This window comes from Caretta caretta, chromosome 5, assembly GCF_965140235.1.
Source record: "Caretta caretta isolate rCarCar2 chromosome 5, rCarCar1.hap1, whole genome shotgun sequence".
Classification (NCBI taxonomy): Eukaryota; Metazoa; Chordata; order Testudines; family Cheloniidae; genus Caretta; species Caretta caretta.
In genome coordinates this window covers 42,413,712-42,426,966 of record NC_134210.1, presented here as the reverse complement: position 1 = coordinate 42,426,966, position 13,255 = coordinate 42,413,712, and the positions used below count along the sequence as shown (strand labels likewise).

Below are 13,255 nucleotides of genomic sequence, written 5' to 3'. Positions count from 1 at the left end.
CACATCTCCTGAGATTCATGGGGCCTGGAAGCCAAACCACCTGTTTTCCCAAATGGGCAAATCCTGCCTTTTGACAGAAGAATGTGTAAGGCAGAGTTTCTAGCCCCTTACATGGAGTTTACTACTCAGAGAATGATTTTGACCTAAAGTGATCATATCCAGTACAAACTGTCTACACATCATGGAATAAAATGGTAAAACATTTAATCCTAAATTCTGTAGTACTCAGTATCTCAGAATAGTACTGCAAAATCTACAGTATATATCATTTTTATGTGCCCATCACCATAATATCTGGGTGTCTTATGAATAGCTTTGAACAGTATTTGTTAGTATTTTTTCTTCGACTGCCTTTAACAGACATTCACAGATTTCTTTGATATTAAGCAAATATGCCAAGGAAAGTTCTGAAATATAAAGGACAGAAGTGAAAGTCAATTGAATTATACCATGTTAAGTTGGGTCAGAGACAGACCTTTTATTCTGTGTTTGTACAAAGCTTAGCACAATGGAGTCCTTGTCCATAACTAGGGCTCTTAAGTGCTACAATAATGAATTAATAATAATTTGTATGTTAGTTGTCTTCAGTATGAAGCTATAAAAAAGTCCTTTAGGTGACAGCAGATTGCTAAAATTTAAATATTACAAAGTATTATTCTTTCACTATATATTGTTGGAATTTTTTCTACGTATTTTGGGTGATCATCCTCACGTCTCCAAAAGGAGAGGAAATAAAAATATCTTGGAAAAAGCATATATGCAAGCATACATATCTAAATGTGTGGGAAACAAGAAGCTCATTTTACTAAAAATGCACAGTGCACCAAAGACTTAAAGATTTCTCTTCTGGTCTCTCTAAAGTTAATGGCAACATTTCCAGGATTGGGCTCAAAAATACCTTTAAATATAAAACATTGTTTACATAAAGTTTAAAACAAATGTTTATTTAATCACAAAAGTCTTTCTGGCAATCTTTAGCAGTCAGTGACTGGCAGGCTCAAGGGTGACAGGCTAGAGGATTTAAAGGCCTAAAGTGAAGTCAGGGGTGCTTAATGCTTCAGCAAATCACTCTCATGATTAGAAAAGACTGGCAAATAAGTTAACATGTAGAGTAATGTACACTATGCTCAATAAATCTGTAATCCCATCCAGGGCTTCTGGTGACATAATTACTCAAGTGGTTTATTAATGTCACCAGAACCCCAAAATGGAATTATTGTCTTTGCCATGTGATAATACAACAGCGCCTGTCACACTTAGCAAAGCCTCTTCTATGTTGTGACTCTGCATAGTGTTTGCTGTGTGGTTCCTTTTTAAAAAAAAACAAACTAGCTCTCAAAAATTCCATATGATAATTATTCAGATACTGGCTGTTGAAACAAAAAATAGACAAACATTAAATAAACATATTGTTAATTTTAGTTTAGCTGAATTAAATTTGAAGCAAGGTTTACTTTGAAAATATCCATTTTATGCAGTGGAGTGGGAGCAGCAATCTACCCAACAGCTTTCTTTACAATGCTACTACCTTCGCTCGGTGGAGCACAGGACACCAGCATCCTCCCCTCACATTGCCCCTGGCTCGGGAAGGTGGGAAGAAAACTAGCTGCCTTTCCTTACAATCTGATTTTTTCAGAAGTGGAGAACAAAGTAACAGCCAGTACCTCCCCCATTCTCCATACGGTTGCCTGAAGGAAAGGTGATAAAGAATAGTCCACTAAGATGTGTGCGGTAGCAAAGTAGAGTGGTACTCTCCACTAAAGTTGGGAAGTTTTTTTTAAAATGCAGTTTCAGTTGACTTGAAATTATTCATGAGTTTGTGTTGACTTTGCCAAATAGTTTTGACCAAACCAAAAAACTCAATGTTTCAGTAATATTGACACAAAATGTTTCCATGCAACGTTTTTTAGTTTCTAGACATTTTTGCAGAAGGATAAGATTCACAAAACGTAGGGAGAAGGAAGCAGATCTCCATTATCGTCTTTAGCCTAGTGATTAGGGTGTTTGCTCTCCTGCAATCTGGGAGACTATGCTTCAGTTTTCTTCTCTGCCTCATGAGGAGAAAGAACATGACCTCAGATCTCTCAGGTTGTAGGAGATTGGCCTAATCACTGGAGAACTATGGGATATACTAGTATTGCAGTCCCTCAGTTTTTCCTGTTGAAGCACTTCTATTTTGTATAATTAAATAGTCAGGGGTCGAGGGTCTTTAATTTGGGTCCCCTACATGGCAGGTGAGTGCCCTAACCACCAGGCTTATACAGTCATTCTGATTTTCATTTCTTGGTCCCATGACTTTGTCATTATGAATTGCTACTTTGAGTAACCCACTATGAATGAGCCAAAACTTATTGATTCAACCCAAAATGAAACTTTTTTCTTTCAGAAATGCCAATAAACTAAAAAAAACCAAACCATTATTCCACCAGCTCTACTCACCACCTTCTTTTGCTTTTTGAATGGTTCTTGTGTGACAAGTGAATGTGATCACATGATAAATAATTTGCTGCAGCTGAAGTTTTGAAATAATCTATTATATAAACACTACATACATTAACTGAAAAAAAAATGTTTATCCATATCTTTTATTACATAGCTGTTGCATGCACACCACAGAGAAACAGAACCCACACAGGCATGAACACGCACTGAAGCACCAGGCACACCCTAGAAAACTGGATACCTATTGGAAAATAACACAGAGAGAGGCACAAATCCCACAGAACAACACACGCAAAGCATAAAGAACATACATACATAGAATGCACACAGGAGTAAATTTCTGTCTCCTAAAGTCCATCCACTTTAATCTTCCCTTTACTGCTTTCAGACGCAGGATGGCGCTCTTTGAATAAGCAATTATATGAAGGGCAACAAGCTTTACCACATAGTTGGAGAACAAAACACTTCTTTTGAATACTGGTATTTCTTAGAGGCACTTTTTCACAGTTCAGCTAAGGCGTGCAGTTACACTCTTATTAGTAGTACAGAGACGCTGTCACATTATTTTGGTTAAAGACTACAACAGGATCTCACCAACGGCCATTCAGGTGGTATTTCAGTACGACAAATGCCAACTATTTCCCCCAGGTTTTTGTGTTACTCGTTAGAGCTACTGTTAAAAGCAGTTTAATATAATTAGGTGTAGAAATCCAATTTCACTATAATGGCTCTTTATCTTAAAAAATAAAACGCGCTGCGCCATATGGAGTGTGTTTATTGGAAACTGTCAATGCCAGCCGCAGGACCCTATTTCTACATTTTAAATGGCACATAGCCAAACCCTGATTAAGGTCACGATGAGGACTATTGACTCTGCAGACAGATGCTTTTCCCTTTCAGCACTCGAAGAAGAATCGGAATAACTGTGTTCTTGGACCTTTCCAGTGTGAATAATTTCATACTTCAGCCAACTATTCATGGATTCACCAGAAGAATTACACCTACTACCTCCGGCGTAGGATGAAAACAAATCTCATCAGATGGGAAATAATGTTAGCAGAAGCTTGAAACCTTAGAGCCTAGATTCTGGAAGGATTTTTGATCTCTCTTCTTTTGGCTATCGGAAATTGACTAGGCGGTGATGCGAGCTGGAATTCCAAGGCGCCAATTCCATCCTCTCGCCCCCCAAAAAACCCAAACTCATCATTAGCCTGGCTGGACATAAATGATTCAGCAGAGCACACTGCTCAAAGGCAACATTGTCCTATACTATTTTCACCTATTTCCTGTTTCCGATTTGTATGTCAGATTTTGTTTACGATCCAACTACGTGGAAAACATATTTGCGCTTCCCCCCTCTCCCCCCGGACGGGTGCCAGCTGTTTTCTCATTGCAAATGAAAGTGAAAGTGTTTGTGGTACTTGTTGTATTATTTGATCTGTAAAGTCAGGGCTGAACGCATGTGGTGCGTGCGGGCCAAAGGTTTGTTTTTTTGTCGTTTCTTTTTCATTGCTGAAGTCACTGATATTTCATGCAATGAACTTGTTTTAAAAAAATACCCACCCTGTCAAGTACCAACGGGTCGCTAATAATGCAACTTTTTGTAAAACCTTTCACAGAGCCCAGGGCCAGTGAACAGACAGCAAATGAGCCGTTTTGAGGGATAAATCTTCAGACTGCTCTAGGTAATACAGTTTCCTCTTTCGTGGTCGTTCTTACTAGTGAAGACGATCGGTGTTGTATAATATGTACTCTGTGTCCCTATGTTAAACACACGCACCAATATATATATCGTGTCAGAGCTATTACACAACCCTTAGAGAGCCACAGATAAGGACCTGTTTGTACATAGTATGTGATCAGATCAAAAGGCTTTTTATAAGGCTCTTAACGTCTGTTTACTGGGAAGCCACTCTTCAACAAGACCCCTTTCCAAAGTGTGACCTGGAAGACTCAAACCAGCGCTCTGCACCCTCACTTACACGCCTCCTGCCTCCCCCTCCCCCAGCCCCATTCATTGGGCTGCGGTGTCGTACAACTTGCAGTATTCTCGCTGGTTTTGCGCTCACACTAGAACACTGCAGCCCGGGGGGGTTGCCAGTGACATTAACTCCTAGTCCTGCCCCCCCTGCAGCCCAGGCCACAACCCCCCAGCCTGGAGCGGTCTGTGAGGTGCCATGAGGCACGGGGAGGGCTGGAGGGCCAGGTTCTCTCCCATTCACGGAGAGGAAAAGTTTGCATTGTACCTCGTGAAGGACTTTTCTCTGTCCGCTTTTTTTTTTTTCTCCCCTTTTTGGTTACCCTGATTGTACCTCTGCATCCCCCTCCCCCTCCACGTGATGGGCCCGACATGCGCAGCAGCGCCCGGGGAGCCAGAGGCACATCTGCAGACTGACGTCAGTGTGCGCTCAGCCTCCCAGGCAAAGCTGCCAAAACTTCCCTCGGCTGCTGGAGCTCTAAACTTGGCTGCAGGCCGGCAGTGAGAAGAGATCTAGGGCTACTTCAACAAAACTTTCTTGAGTCCTCCCTGCCTGCTTTCTCTATCTCCCTTCCTCTCTCTCACCCTCCAGCTCTGATGAGATTCACATGGTACTTTGCCCAGAAGAAGCTGGCCAAGAAGAGGGTACTCCTCCCCACCCCAAAATAAGTCTGTTTTCCTTCCTCCCCCCCCCCCTTTTTTTTTTTTTTTTACTTTTTCGGTTGGAAAGACAAAATGTGCAGGGTGATAGATTGGGTGAATTGATGGCATCCCTTTTTCTGCCAAGTCAGTCCGCTCTCTGAAAATCCCTTTTAGGAAGACTGGAGGATTTCACTTTGTTGGAGAATATAACTGGTGTGGCTTGAAAAAGGGGGAAAGCAGAGAGGAACACGGGACTCGTACAGTGCTATCTCTAGTGTTTGAAATTTACTTTATATCAGAAATTGAAGATGAAAACGGTAAGAAAAGACTTCATGCTGTTCAATGAAACGTCTCTTTGTGCTTTTCTTGTCTGCTGAATAATGATGCATGTAGATCTTTTGGGGGATGGGGGAGGTTCTACGGCACTAAGCGAGGTGGATTTGGAATAATTTCAGAGAGAAAAACCTTTGAGACTGAGGATTACGAGAGGGGGAAGATATTTTCTATTCCAAAGAATAGTGTGGTATTGTGTAGAAAACCTTTTCAGGTTTAGACTAAATAATTGGTGGAAAATAGGCAAAACCTTTTAAAAGATTCGATTAAAAAAATCCTCCAGTATTTTGTCGTGTCATGTCAGTGTCTACTTAAGCGGTCAGACAAGTGCATATTTTGTGTCTGGGCTCAAAGGGGTCCGCATTAATGTGATAGCTGCAGCCTGATGCTCTAGGAGATGTTAAGCTCTTAATAGGCTAATCAGCGAGATGGAAGCGTGTGTTTTTGATTTACTTCGAGCCATTTGGGATTTGCTAGACTCTTAACCCCACGGAGCCTTATTTATCGGTGTGTGGCTGTATATATATTGCATGGCACACAGTTCAAAGGATGATTTTTTTTTTGGAGGGGGAATAATTGAAATCCCGTTTCCTGGTGATGTGTGTATAGTTCTTGTATTTGCTAATTTCTTTAATGGTACAAGAGGTAAAAGAGAAACGCACACACAGAGAGCGAGCGTCTCAGACTCTTGTTTTTATTTGGGCTGCCGGTGCAACGCATTTGGGCCACATGCCAAGTGTCTGGGTCACACGCGTTTTATCCAAATAGATTTAGCGCTGCTGTCTGGAAATGGGCTGCTGAATGTTAACTTTAGGATCAACTCCACCAGAGCAGCTAGACTCTTCCCTTCAGTCTTTCTGGAGAAGAGGATTGTTCTTCTTTATAATTTTAAGGGTGTGTGTGTGTCTGATTATCTCTAATTTTCTTTCCTGCTGATATTTCATGTGAGGTTATTTTTAAGAATATGTATAGTTGCTAGTCTTGGTTTTTAGACATAAAACTGACAGCTGATCCCCCTAGAAAGTTTGGCATGACTTGAGGGGATGAGTGGGGCAGACTAGGAGGAAAATGCTGTTCAGATAAATGCAGTTTTGTTTCTCCCCCAAGGTGGTCGCTGATCTGGTGGTTTACATTACAACATACACAACAGCACTTTGGTTGTTCATGCTTTGGTTTTTGATTAATAAATGGGTCGCAAAGCCCCCTCGTTCCCTTTGTGTTTACTTTTCTTGCATTTTCTCCTCCCCCCACATTTCTTTTCAGCAAGTCCTCTAAAACGAGGTCTGTGGGTCTGTATTTAAGTCTGTATAACTCCCAGGGGCAAGTCCCTAATCCTCAGGCTTTTGAAGCAGGGCAATGCTTTTCATGGCTAGCCCAATACCTGTAATTGAATTTGTTTTTGTTTTATTCCCAACCCCTCCTTGTCCTCTTTTGCCCCTCCCGCTGCATTTCCTTAGCAACCACTAGTACTACCAATGATCATTGACTGCTCCTGTCCTTTCAAGACACGGCTCTGTCCCAAGTCTTCCCCGTCTCTGTGACTTGCGTGTGAGAAGCAGCAGAACGGGAGTGAGCAGAAGGCAGGGGGAGGGGTTGCACCTTGATCAATACAGAACACGACCTTAGACCAAACAATGTTTGCTTCTCACCTAAAGCTGGCGACCAATCACCATGTGTGTCTAACCGGAAGATTGCTCATGAAGAGAGAGATGTGACTTCTGAGGAGCCGAAATGTGGTTTATCTTTGTGATCAGCAATAACTGTAGGATATTTTTAGCTGTAGGCATAACTTCCAAATATGTCATTTCCCTCAATTTCTTCTACGTGGGGATCTTTACTGATACTGCCTGATTCTCTCTCTCCCCCCTCCCCCACCGCGAAACCTGTGGTTTGTTTATTGACATAGCCTGATTTCGTTTAACAAGAGGTTATTAGTGGACCTCAGGTGTTGCCGCAAGACCTCATACAGTCCGAGGACAGAGTAGCCGGGAGATGCTGTGTAGGATGAAGCACGGAACGAGCTGCTGTGGGAGAACGATCAGCTTGAGCTTGGAGTCCCAGTGGGGACTGAGCGGAGGCAGCTCCCTACTGTTGCCAGTTGCAGAGGCTGAGGGGAGGAGGAAGTGCATGGGCGGGGGCTCTACCTGTCTCATGAGACGTGTGCCTTCTTATTGGGTCGCGGGAGGGAGTCCCTGAGTTCACCTACACCCCCGCTGAAAGTACAGGATGGTTGGCCCTAGGAAGTCTAACCCAAAGCTCCCTGGACCACAGTGAGCCTGCAGCGGGACAAGTAGTACCACGTGTGGCTCCCTCTCACCAAACTAGCCCTCACTGAATGCAAAAGGAAACCCATGTGAGTGTCATTGTAGCTATCTGGTGTTATGGCCACTCACAGTTATTGCATTTGAACAATAGCATAGCAAGGAAGAAGAAATGGAAGTTTGGAACCAGTGGAAGGCTGCTAAACCAATCACCCCTGAGCCCACAGAGCTCCCTGCTGTGTGCACGGGTTTTACCAGCTCTATCTCAGATTTCGAAGTACTTCTTGCATCTTTTCCTTCACCACTCTAGCATGGTTTCAGAGTAACAGCTGTGTTAGTCTGTATTTGCAAAAAGAAAAGGAGTACTTGTGGCAGCTTAGAGACTAACCGATGCCGTTTTCATATATGTGGTAACTGTTGCATTTAGATAAATGTTAAGAAAACGAAATCACAAACAATTACCTTGGATATGCATATAGTTTATTCCCTATACAATTTACTTACTAATGAACATGTAGGGTTGACAAAAGGTGTCAGCTTGACAGCAGTGGAGACTGAAATCCTCAATTTATTCACAGAACAGGTATGCTATAGCCAGTGGAAGCTTGTACAAGCTTGTACAGCTTTGTATTGGGAGGACCAGTCTAGAGTAGAGAGTGTGGTTCAGCCTCCATGTCCATTCTCAGTCTTAAGGCTTGGGGCAGTAGTAAAAACACCTGTGGCCTGTTCAGATAGTACTTACACCAGCTGCAATGCTGCCGGAAAACAGACTCAAAAGTCGGTGAAACTTGTACTAACTCTCCTGGGGATCTTGTTGTGTGAACAGTTGCCCCCTAAAGTATAGTAAGGGGGCTAGTCAGGACTTTCACTGCACTGTAGCAATGTCCACATAGGATGTTACTGCATTGCAAGCTGGCACACTGTAGATTCACACCTTGACTTGCAGCAGAGTAACTTGCCATGTAGACAAGCCCTTAGACTGAGACCAACCCATTTCATGCAGGCCACTGAAAAGACATTAAATAATAATATTTTTTGGCCACTAGTGACCAATGTTAATTTGAACCAGTGACCTAGAGGTAAAAGGTACCATATCTTACTAGTAGTATTCTGAGCCATCTAGTCCCCTTTGGCTCTACAGTTGAGGGAGACTGTGTTGTTAGGACAATACATGATACGCACAGGCAGAATATGAGCTCCCTACTGTGATGCTGTGGCTAAGAGGACTGATGTGATCCTTGCTCGTATAAAGAGGGCCCGGGGAATATCAAATAGGAGTTGGGAGGTGACATTAATTCTGTATACAGCATTCACAAGACCATTACTGGAATACAGTGTCCAGTTTTGGTTATCCACACTTTAAAAAAGATGTTGACAAACTGGAAAGGGTTCAGAAAAGAGCTACTAGAATTATTAGAGGCATGAGAAAACCTGCCTGACAGTGAGAGATTTAAGAAGCTCAGTAAAAAGAAAAGGAGTACTAGTGGCACTTTAGAGACTAATCAATTTATTTGAACATAAGCTTTCGTGAGCTACGGCTCACTTCATCGGATGCATGTAGCTCACGAAAGCTTATGCTCAAATAAATTGGCTAGTCTCTAAGGTGCCACTAGTACTCCTTTTCTTTTTGCGAATACAGACTAACATGGCTGCTGCTCTGAAAGAAGCTCAGTGGAATTGTAGGCACGTAGGTCTATCTTTAGAGGTCATCAAGTCCAGCCCCCTGCACAGAGGCAAGACTACGTACACCTAGACCATCCCTAACAAGTATTTGTCCAATTTGGTTAAAACCTCCAATGATGGGGATTCCACAGCCTTCCTTGGAAGACTATTCAAGAACTTTACTACTCCTATAGTTAGAAAATTTTCCCTAATATGTAACCTAAATCTCCCTTGCTTCAGACTAAGCCCATTATATATTGTCCCACCTTCAGTGGACATGGAGAACAATTAATCAATGTCCTCTATTGCCTTAACATGTTTGAAGACTGTTATCAGGTCATCCCTCAATCTTCATTTCTCAAGACTAAACATGCCTAGGTTTTTTTTAACCTTTTCTGATAGGTCAGGTACTTCAGCTGAGGCTTCACCAGTGGTGAGTAGAGTGGGACAATTACTGCCCCTATGACACTCCTGTTAATAGACTCCAAAATAATATTAGCCTTTTTCACAGCTGCATCACATTGTTGAATCATATTCAATTTGTGATCCACTGTAACCCCCAGATCCTTTTCAGCAGTACTATTACCTAGCCAGTAATTCCCCATTTTCTAGTTGTGCATTTGATTTTTCCTTCCTACATGTAGTATTTTGAACTTGTCTTCATGAATTTCATCTGGTTGATTTCATACCAATTCTCCAATTTGTCAAGATCATTTTGAATTCTTATCCTATCCTCCAAAGTTCTTGCAACCCTTCCCAGCTTGGTGTCATCCACAGATTTTATAAGCAAACTCTCTATTCCATTATCCAAGTCATCAATGAAATTTTGAATAGTACCTGATGCAGGATTGACCCCTGTAGGACTGCAGTAGATTCACCCTCCCAGTTTGACAGAGAACTATTGATAACTACTCTTTGAGTATGGTCTTTCAATCAGCTGTGCACCCACCGTACAGAAATTTAATTCACACCATATTTTCCTAGTTTGCTTATGAGAATCTCATCTGGGCCTGTGTTAAAAGACTTATAAAATCAAGATATATCATGTCTACAGCTTTCCCCCATCCACTAGGCCAGTAACCACATCAAAGAAGGAAATTAGGTTGGTTTGACATGATTTGTTCATGACAAATCTGTGGTGGCTAGTGCTATAACCCTATTATTCTCTATGTGCTTACAAATTATTTAATAATTTGTTCCAGGTATTAAAGGTAGGTTCCCTGGGTCCTCTTCATTCTCCTTTTTAAAGATCTGTATGACATTTGCCCTTCTTCAGCCTTTTGGGACCTCACTTGTCCTTTATGAGTTCTTGAAGATAATTGCTAATGGTTCCGTGATTGCTTCAGCTAGTTCCCCAACTACCCTAGGATGAATTTAATCAAACCTTGACAACTTGAATGCATCTGACTTGTCTAAATATTCTTTAATGTGTTCTTTCTCTCTTTTGCTTGTGTTCCTTCCTTTTTGTTAATATTAATTGTGTCACCATTAACCTTTTTAGTGAAAACTGAAGCAAAATAGGCATTAAACATCTCAGCCTTCTTGATGTAATCAGTTATTAGCACTCCTTCTCTGCTAAGTAGAGGACCTACACTTTCCTTCATCTTTCTCTTGCTCTCTGTGTATTTAATGAGCTTGTTCTTATTACCTTTTATGTCCCTTGTTAGGTGTAACTCATTTTGTGGCTTAGCCTTTCTGATTTTGCCCCCTACTTACTTGTGCTATTATTTTATTCCCTACTTAGCAGTTTGTCCATTTGTTTCTACTTTTTTAGGATTCCTTCTTGATTTTCGGGTCTTTAAAGAACTCCTGATGGAGCCATAGTTTATCAAAAAGAAGATTAGAGTCTGTCAGTACCTGGATTGGAGAAGATTTCTGATAGTTAGAGGGCTCTTTAATAACAGACAAAGACAGAGCATAATCCAGTGGCTGGATATTGAAGCTAGACAAATCCAAACTGGAAGTAAGGCACACCTTTAAATATTGAGGGTAATTAACCATTGGAGCACTTTATCTAAGAAGAGATTTATCATCTCTTGAAATCTTCAAATCAAGATTAACTATCTATCTAAAACATAAACTGTAGTTTAACCAAGTGGTCTTAGTAAATGACATGTTTCTAAATGAATTCTACGGCCAGTGTTATACAGGCAGTCAGATTAGATGCTCATTATGGTCCTTTTGGGGCTTAAAATCTATAAGTTACAACACTAAATCCCCTCGCTCTCCCTGATAAAATCCTTGCTAGTTTAGAATTGCCATTTACTTAAAAGTATCCTTTAGTCTCAGTGTTATTTCCTCATCATATCATAATTAAATACTATATGCTATTTTGAGAAGAAAGCTAAAATAACAATATAATGTGTATAATATGTAGCAACAATTAACTACATTTTAAACACTGGTTACAGAACATGGCTAGTCTTCACTACAGCGCTAATATATAAATTGACCCAACTAGATGTTGAGTTTATTGAGAAATCTGTTGTACATGGTGATGAAGCAGAGAAACTGCCAACCAGCACGGCAGGGGTTAAAGAGAGCCTTTGGGCCCAACTAGCTCTGCCCCATTATACCTGCAGCCTATGCCAGGCCTTGAGGGGGAGGAAAAAGGAGAGAGCCTGGCTCAGTTTAGGGCTCAGCTCGGCAAAGAGGCAGGAGCCAGCAGCCTCCCTACCTGAGGGGAAGGAGCACTAGGCTGCTAGCCAAGGAAGCCCCAGGCAGTAAACACCATCTCCCCAGCCAAGGGAGATTGCGAGGAAGACTTAGGACCCTCCGGCACCTGAGGTAACTAAGTGAGCAAACCCCAGTGACATTGTGGGGCTCGTCCTCACCAACTTCCGGCTGCCCTGCCCAAAGGAGCCTGGGACTGCGGCAAGGTGCTGCCCAAGACCCAAGAGGGGACCCTACAAGAAGCAAGGTGCTCAGCAAATTGGACTAGTGGGGCCATGGCCAAACCGACAGACTGGTAGGAAGTAACCCAGGGCAGCGGATTTTAACTCCCTGCTGGGAAGGCCTTGTCCCATTAAGGAGCTGATTTTCACAGGGCCCTGGACTGGGACCCAGTGGAGAGGGAGGGCCTGGGTCCCCCTACCATCCCCCGGCCTTAAAGTCTGAGTCTCCTCAACCAAACGGGGCTGAGAGCCATGTGCTCTAACCACTAGGCCACTTGACGCTCTAAGCTACCTGTAACATACACTTTGAACAGTGCTGCACATTATCATCTTGATTCTGTAACCTTTACTCACGCTAGTAATTCCATTGACTTCAATAGGACTTTTTGTGTGAGTAAAAGCTGTAGGAACAGACCTTCTGTTTTGATACAATTCTGAGGTAACATAAGTTCCTTCCAGTTGTAGATGTTAACTCATACGGTGTTGGGTATTTTTATTTAAGATGTTTTCAACTTTTCATGTGTTTTGTTGTGACTACTGATGGACCCACAGAGCCCAGTGTGAGGCAGGTGTTACAGATTACTGTATACAATTTTGAGACCTGCATTTTATTCAAAACAATATAATGGGTAGTTTGTAATGTGTCGTTATCAACAATTTACCCAGTTCCCAGCACACTAAAATTATTGAAGTGTGTACAAATACATTAAATGATGAGCTGTCTGTACAAAATGTCTTTGCTAATATTAATTATTAATATTATTATTATATTTGCAAAATTAATAATAATTAATAATTATTACAATTAATAACAATAATTTCAAATGATGAACTAAATTCTCTAGCAGAAACACATGGAAAACTTCCATTGAAGTTAAACTGAATTTTGCCTGCATAAGGGGTGCAGGGTGAGCCCTGAATAAATAATAACAATAACGTTCATGTTGTAGATCAGATAACTATACGCTTCTCTGTCAGAAAACATTACGATGCATTCCTGCGTTCTTCCTTTGTCTGCCATCATATTGGGTCTAATTATCCAC

The 13,255-nt window shown here is 41.6% G+C and overlaps 1 protein-coding gene across 4 annotated transcripts in view; it reads left to right on the top strand.

The window, feature by feature from the left end:
* The first annotated feature begins 4,823 nt into the window (after positions 1-4,823).
* Positions 4,824-13,255, top strand: part of ADAMTS6 (ADAM metallopeptidase with thrombospondin type 1 motif 6) — a 321,368-nt gene continuing 312,936 nt past the window's right edge. For 2 of the 4 annotated variants that reach the window (XM_075128498.1, XM_048850900.2), the window contains exon 1: positions 4,824-5,379. The gene's annotated coding sequence lies outside the window, so the exon portion shown is untranslated. Of the gene's footprint in view, positions 5,380-11,146; positions 11,282-13,255 lie in introns of those variants that run through there. The other 2 variants (XM_048850901.2, XM_075128497.1) reach the window with 2 other exon arrangements.